The 7,376-nt window shown below is 43.0% G+C and overlaps 1 non-coding gene across 1 annotated transcript; it reads right to left on the bottom strand.

Annotated features, from left to right (window-relative positions):
- Positions 1 to 603: 603 nt before the first annotated feature.
- On the bottom strand, positions 604 to 740 carry LOC114807219. Its single transcript, XR_003755271.1, has one exon. It is a non-coding gene; the product is annotated as a small nucleolar RNA SNORA7 (small nucleolar RNA).
- Between the last annotated feature and the right edge of the window lie 6,636 nt (positions 741 to 7,376).

Here is a 7,376-nt window from a genome sequence, read left to right as displayed (position 1 = left end):
CAAACACTTAGTACAGTGCTCTTCCCACAGTATGCATTCAAAAAATAAAACTGACTGACTGACTGTCCACAATAAGCTTACAGTCTAGAGGGAAAGACAGACACTAATATAAGTAAATTATGTATGGATACATAAGGGCAATGGGGGTGAGGGTGAGGTGATTAAAGGATGAAAATCCAAGTGCAAGGGTGACACAGAAAGAATGGGAGAAAAAGAAAAAAGGGCCTAGCTGGGCAAGGCCCCTTGAAAGAGAAGTGCTTTTAACAAGGCTTTGGATGGGGGAAGTGTGATAGTCTTGTTGGATATGAAGTGGAAGGGTGTTCCGGGCCAGAGGCAGGACATGGGTGAGTGTTCAGCAGCAGGATATATGAGACTGAGGTCTTGTCTTATGCTGTCAAGTCGACTCTGACTCATAGAGACACCATGGACACATCTCTCCCAGAACGCCCCACCTCCATCTGCAATCATTCTGGTAGTGGATCCAGAGAGTTTTCTCAGTAAAAATCCCGAAGTGGTTTACCATCACCTCCACCGCACAGTAAACTTGAGTCTCCGCCCTTGACTCTCTCCCATGCCGCTGTTGCCCAGCATGGGTGAGTTTTCACTTGTAGCAGATTGCCTTCCACTAGCTAGCCATTGTCCAAGCTAGGAATGGAATGGGTATGCCTCTGCTTGACTCTCCCTCCTTAAGTCAAGACTGGTAGACTACTGAAACTCTCCAGGTGTGGCCCTGAGAGGAGGAGACTGAGGTTCAGTGAATAAATTGGCATTAGAGAAGTGAAGTGTGCTGGCTGGGTGGAAGTAGAAAATCAGTGAGGTAAGGTAGGAGGGAGCAAGGTGATTGAGTGCTTTAAGGCCTAAGGTAAGGAGTTTCTTGTTTGATGCCGAGGTGGGTGGGCAACCGCTGGATGTTCTTGAGGAGTGGGGAAATGTGAACTGAACATTTCTGTAAAAAAATGATCTGGGCAGCAGAGTGAAGTGTGGACTTAAGTGGGGAGAGGCAGAAGGCAGTGAGATCAGCACGGAGGCGGATGCAATAATCCAGGCAGGCCAGGATAAATTCTTGGATTAACATGGAGCAATTTGGATGGAGGGGAAAAGGTAGATTTTAGTGATATTTGAAGGCTGAACCAAGAGGATCTGGTGACTGATCAAATAAGTGGGTTGAATGACAGGGTTAGGTTACGGATAATGTCAAGGTTGCAAAGCTTTTTATAATAACTGTTAAGTGTTTGCTATATACCAGGCACTGTTCTAAGAGTTGGGGTAGATACAAGGTAATCAGGTTGGACACAGTCCATTCGCCACATGGGACTCAATCCCCAGTTTAGAGATGAGGTAATTGAGGCAGAGAGAAGTTAAGTGACTTGCCCAAGGTCACACAGCAGGCAAGTGGCAGGGCTGGGATTAGAACCTAGGTCCTTCTGACTCCCAACCTCATGACCTATCTGATAGGCATGCTGCTCCTCAAAAATTGGTGAGACAAGAGGATGGTGGTGCTGCCTATAGTGATGGGAAAGTCAGGGGTAGGACAGGGTTTGGATGGGAAGATGAGGAGTTCTGTTTTGGACAAGCATGGCATAGTGGATAGAGAATGGGCTTGGGTGTCAGAAGGTCATAGGTTCTAATCCTGGCTCCCCCACTTTTCTGCTGTGTGACCTTGGGTAAGTCGCTTTACTTCTTTGGGCCTCAGTTACCTCATCTGTAAAATGGGGATTGAGACTTTGAGTCCCACATGGGACAGGGACTGTGCCCAACCCAATTTGCTTGTATACACCCCAGTGCTTAATACAGTGCATGGGACATAGTAAGCACTTAACAAATACCACAATTATTATCATTATCATGATTATTATTGGGGGGACATCCATGTAGAGATGTCCTGAAAGCAAACTATACTCTGTTGCTTCCCCGTAATGTATTTTAATCTTTGTAACTCCCACTAGATTGTTAGCTCCTTGAGGGCAGAGATCATGTCTACCAAATGTATTGCAATGTACTCTCGCAAGTGCTTGGTACAGTGCTCCACACACAGTAAATACCACTGATCGAATGACTGATGACATGTTCCCCCTGGGGATAAAAGCAAACCATCAAGCAAAACAGTTCTATCATCCAGTGCTTAGAACAGTGCTCAGAATTTAGAACAGTGCTTGGCACATAGTAAGCGCTTAACAAATACCATTATTATCTTTATTATTGTTATCACCCACAGGTATTTAGCCTCAATCCCATTCACCCCCTTTAACGCAGGTGTCATTTGGTTCCTGGAGAGAATTAAAATGGCTCCCTGAAGCTCCCACTAGCTCTTTAAAGTCTGCCTCTCCCTTAAGGAATTACCTCATTAACTCCCATTCCAAGATGATATCTCATTGCGATAGCCCCTTTTCACGGTTATATCAGTCGATCCTTTCCTGTATCTCAACCGCACTCCTAAGCCCCTTTCACTTAAGGAATTCGATTCCTGATGAATACTCTTAGCGTCAAATACCTTTGCCTTTTCATCTAAGGTCTGCTCCTGGTGGGGTCACTCATTGTTGTTATTTGGAGTATAAATCATTGATTGGTGCATAGCACATTTCTGAACTGCATGTTATGAATAATGGAAGAATCGCACTTAGTATTCGATGAGCTATTCTTCCACTGCAGCTCCAAGGGGCAGGATTCTCTACCCCAAGAATTATACAGATGGGAGCAGAGTGGAGCTGCCTCATCCAGGATCTAGGAAAGGGTTCTTTCTGGAAGTGTTTGGAAGCCTTTAGAGTGAGCTGCCCTGTAGGCCTAGAATTCCTAGAAATTATACCTGTGCCTCATCTCAGCCCAGCCTTGCCCAGTCTATGCACATCTCCCCCATTCGACTGTTAGCTTGAGGGCAGGAGCATGTTTCTTACTACTATTATACCCTCAGGAGCCCTTAGCCTAGGGCATTGAAGATGAGGGGAGCTGTTGTCTGTCCAATGCCTTTGGAGTAGCATGGCCTACTGGATAGAGCACGGGCCTGAGAATTAGAAGGTCACATGTTCTAATCCCAGCTCCACCACTTGTCTGTTGTGTGACCTTGGGTCAATCACTTCACTTGTCTGTGCCTCAGTTGCCTCATCTGTAAAATTGGAATTAAGACTGTGGGCCCTATGTGGGACAGGGATTGTGTCCAACCTGATTATTTTATATCTACCCCAGCACTTAGAACAGTGCCTGGCACATAGTAAGCACTTGAAAATACCATAATTATTATCATTATTGTTACCATAATTATTATTTGAAAGGGGAAAGCAATTCCCATAGAAAGAACAGCGTAAGAAAGGAGCAGGGGCTGGGAGAGTCAAGGGAAAGATGCAGTGAGAAGATGAGAGGGTCAGGTACAAAGAGTACGAGCCACAGAGAAGAAAGTGACGAGAGATTCTATGTAATAATAATGATGATGATCATAATACTAGCAATGGTCTTTGCTAACCAATTACTATTTGCCCAGCACTGTACTGGAATAGATGTCTCTCTCTGTTGCTGAAGTGTACTTTCCAAGTGTTTAGAACAGTGCTCTGCACATAGTAAGCGCTCAATAAATATGATTGATTGAATGAATGAATGAATGAATAATAATAATAATTATTATTATAATTGTGGTATTCATTAAATACTACTCTGTGCTGTGTACTAAGTGCTGGGGTGGATACAAGCAAATCGGGTTGGACATAGTCCCTGTCGCACATATGGCTCACAGTCTCAATCCCTTTTTTACAAATGAGATAACTGAGGCACAGAAAAGTGAATTGACTCGCCCAAGGTCACACAGCAGACATGTGGCAGAGCTAGGATTAGAACCCATGACCTTTTGACTCTCAGGTCAGGTTGGACTCAGACCCTGTCCCACATGGGGGCTCACAGTCCAAGTGGGAACGAGACCAGGTACTGAATCTCTATTTGACAGCTGAGGAAACTGAGACCCAGAGTAGTTAAGTGACTTGCCCAATGTCAGACAGCAGGCAATTGGCATATCTGGAAGTAGAACCCAGATCTTCTGACTCCCAGCCCTATGCTCTTTCCACTAGGCCACACTTCTTCCTACAAGATGAGATAAGATAATAATGTTGGTATTTGTTAAGCATTTACTATGTGCTGAGCACTGTTCTAAGCACTGGGGTAGACATAGGGGAATCAGGTTGTCCCACGTGGGGCTCACAGTCTTAATCCCCATTTTACAGATGAGGGAACTGAGGCACAGAGAAGTTAAGTGACTTGCCCACAGTCACACAGCAGTTGGTACAGAACCTTATGATAAGGAGTTTCTGCATGATGCAGAAGGAAATGGATAGTCATTGGAGGTTCCTGAGGAGTGGAGAGATACATGCTGAGTGACATTTTAGGAAGATGATCTAAGCAGCAGCATGTAGCATTGACTGAAGTGGGGAGAGGCTGGAGGCTGGGAGAGCAGTGGGGAGGTTGATACAATGGTCTCATCCTGAAATAGCAATTTGAATTTGTTCACTCCCTTGCATGGGAGATGGTTTCAAATTTATAGCATGTATAATCCAAGGAGATCCTTTAGATCCTCTAGCCAGATTATCATAAGGGCTATTTTTCTTATTTGTTCTTGTCTTTCATGTTTTCTTTTACCGTTTTATTGTTTCATCATTCCTTATATGTCTGTTTCCAGTTCCCTCTGCCCTCTTAGATTCTTAGTGTGATCGCCTTGAGGGACAGGATCCCGTGTCTCATTTGGAACCCATGTATTCTTTTCCAGCACATATTAAGGTGCTCTGCACACAATAATTGTTTAACAAATCGGTTATTTTGACTACCCTGAGTCTGAACAGGTGATCCTTTGTTGAAATTTTGTGCTGCCCAATAATGCAAAAGTAGGCAAGAGGTAGAAAAAAGTTTCTCCACTCCTGGTGCACTTTTGGGACCCTGGAAGTATTGGACTGGGAGTCAAGAGGCCTGGGTTCTAATTAAGACTCTGACAGTTGCCTGGACTTGGATCTTTACCACTTAAGCACTGGATATTCATCTCACCCCCAGCCCCGCAGCACTTACGTTTGGTCAGTCAATTGTATTTACTGAGTGCTTACTGTGTGCAGACCACTGTACTAAGTGCTTGGGAGAGTACAAAATAACTATAAACAGATACAGACACAACAAACTTATAGTTTAGAAGGGGAGACAGACAGTAATATGCATAAATAAATTACAGATATGTACATAAGTGCTTTGGGGCTGGGGACGGGGAGGGGGTGAATAAATCATTCAATCATATTTATTGAGTGCTTACTGTGGTATCATGCAGTACAAGCCTTAAAAAGAAGATGACAGCAAGGGATAAATGGAAAAGGTGCCAGGGTCTGTGGGTATAAAGCCCAAAAAGGCAGTAAGGGGCTAGCTTCATAAGAGTATCAGTCATACATTGGTCTTGTCATTCACAGTTACAAAAACTGATAAAATTGCACCATCCGTAGTGTCATCTTTGATCATACCTGTTATATCATTTAGACATGATTACAGTCAGTTCATGTACAGTTTTCCAGTTCTGCCATTTTCTTGTGTGACCTTGAGCAAGTCATTTAACTTCTCTGGACCACAGTATCCTCATCTATAGCATGGGGATTCAATACCTCTTCTCACTCCCTATAAAACTGTGAGCTCCATGTGGGACAGGAACCGAGTTCACTCTGATTATCTTGGGTCTACACCATCCCTTACTATGGTGCTTGGCATATAGTAAGTACTCATTCAACTCCATCATCATTATCATTAAATTTGCAATTAGTTGATGTATTCTATATCAAAACCTTGGTTTTACTGAAAGGTGAGGAATGGTGAACTTTCCGTACAAAAGAGTAATATTTATAATTACATTGGCATTTGTTAAGTGCTTACTGTGTGCCAAACCACTAAAGAGTGGCTTTAGTTTATTTGATTTCTTCCATTTATTACTCTGAACTGTTAAGTTATAGATGTTTCTGTTCCTCTGCAAGGTTAATGTTTCTCTACAGGAGACAGTCTCCCATGTCTTTTAAAAGCCCCACTTCTACTACTCCTGGAGGGATTTTCAGTTGAAATAAACACAGTCATTCCTGCTATTGTGTGTGTAAATGTGCCTACCTGCACATGTTCGTGTGTGTGTGTGTGTGTGTGTGTGTGTGTAAGGAAGGCATGGGCCTCATTTTATTATTATTTTTTTTTAATTTTAGTTTACTTCCTTTGGGGGGGCGGGGGTGATCACTCTCAAAAAGGAAGAAAGGGAATATTCCTTTTCGCAACACCTCTTAATACTTCTTCTGAAGCGAGGCTATACATACATCCCACAAGATTGTGTAATGACATTTCATTCCTCACTGAATCTGATCAGTCTGCTCAATATCATTGCTCTGAAATCTAGAAATCAATGTGTAGCATACAGGACAGGAAGTAGAGGTACCCTTTGTAACTGCCAAAAATCTAGTATTTAGGGACTCTAAACTGGGCTGAAGTGTACTGTTAAATATGGCAATTTGTCAATGACCTAAAATGTCAGAAAATACAGAAAACAAAATCCATAGACATCAGGACAAGATATGGGTTGAAATATCTATCTATAGATAGATATATGTACATATATAGATAGATATAGCTATATATAAAGACATGAAGGGAGAAAATCCTTTAGTCACAATTTGGTTATTAAATGGAATAACATTTTCTGTTTCTGTATCACCTCCACAGTACACTTACTATGTTCTTGAGATGCAGCTGCAAAGCACTGCTGGCAGAAATCCAGGCCACAAGTCGATCTCATCCATCAGAAACTCATCCTCACCTGCTCTAACTCTGCCCTCCCCTCTGCTCAGCAACAGTTCCCCCTCCATCCTTAATGATTCCCATGCACATTGCCACCATCTGCTGTTTCAGACACTTAATTCCCTCCTCAAAGCCCCTCTCCCTCCACCCTCCTATCCCTTGCCCCTAATGTCCTAGCCACCTATTTCATTGATAAAATTGTAACTATCAGGTGTGACCACCCTAAAATCTCCTTTACTCATCTCCAGTCCCACTTTCCTCCTGCTTCCTCTTTGACTCTCTCATCCATCCCAGTATCTCAAGAAGAGATCTCCCACCTTCTCTTAAAATCTACTCCCTCTACCTGCACCTCTGACCCTATCCCTTCATACATTATTATTTTTACTATTCTTAATAAGCACTTACTCTGTGTCAAGCACTGTTCTAAGTGCTCTTGTAGATACAAGATAATTAGGTCAGGCACAGTCCCTGTGCCACATGGGACTTACCTTCTAAGTAGGAGGTAGAAATATTAAATTCCCATTTTACAGGTGAGGAAACTGAAGCACAGAGAAGTTAAGTGACTTTCCCAAAGTCATACAGCAGCTAAGTGGTGGAGCCAG

The sequence above is a fragment of the Ornithorhynchus anatinus genome, chromosome X1, assembly GCF_004115215.2.
Source record: "Ornithorhynchus anatinus isolate Pmale09 chromosome X1, mOrnAna1.pri.v4, whole genome shotgun sequence".
Lineage (NCBI taxonomy): Eukaryota > Metazoa > Chordata > Mammalia > Monotremata > Ornithorhynchidae > Ornithorhynchus > Ornithorhynchus anatinus.
Note: the sequence above shows the minus strand (reverse complement) of the source record. Positions and strands in the feature narration are given on the sequence as shown.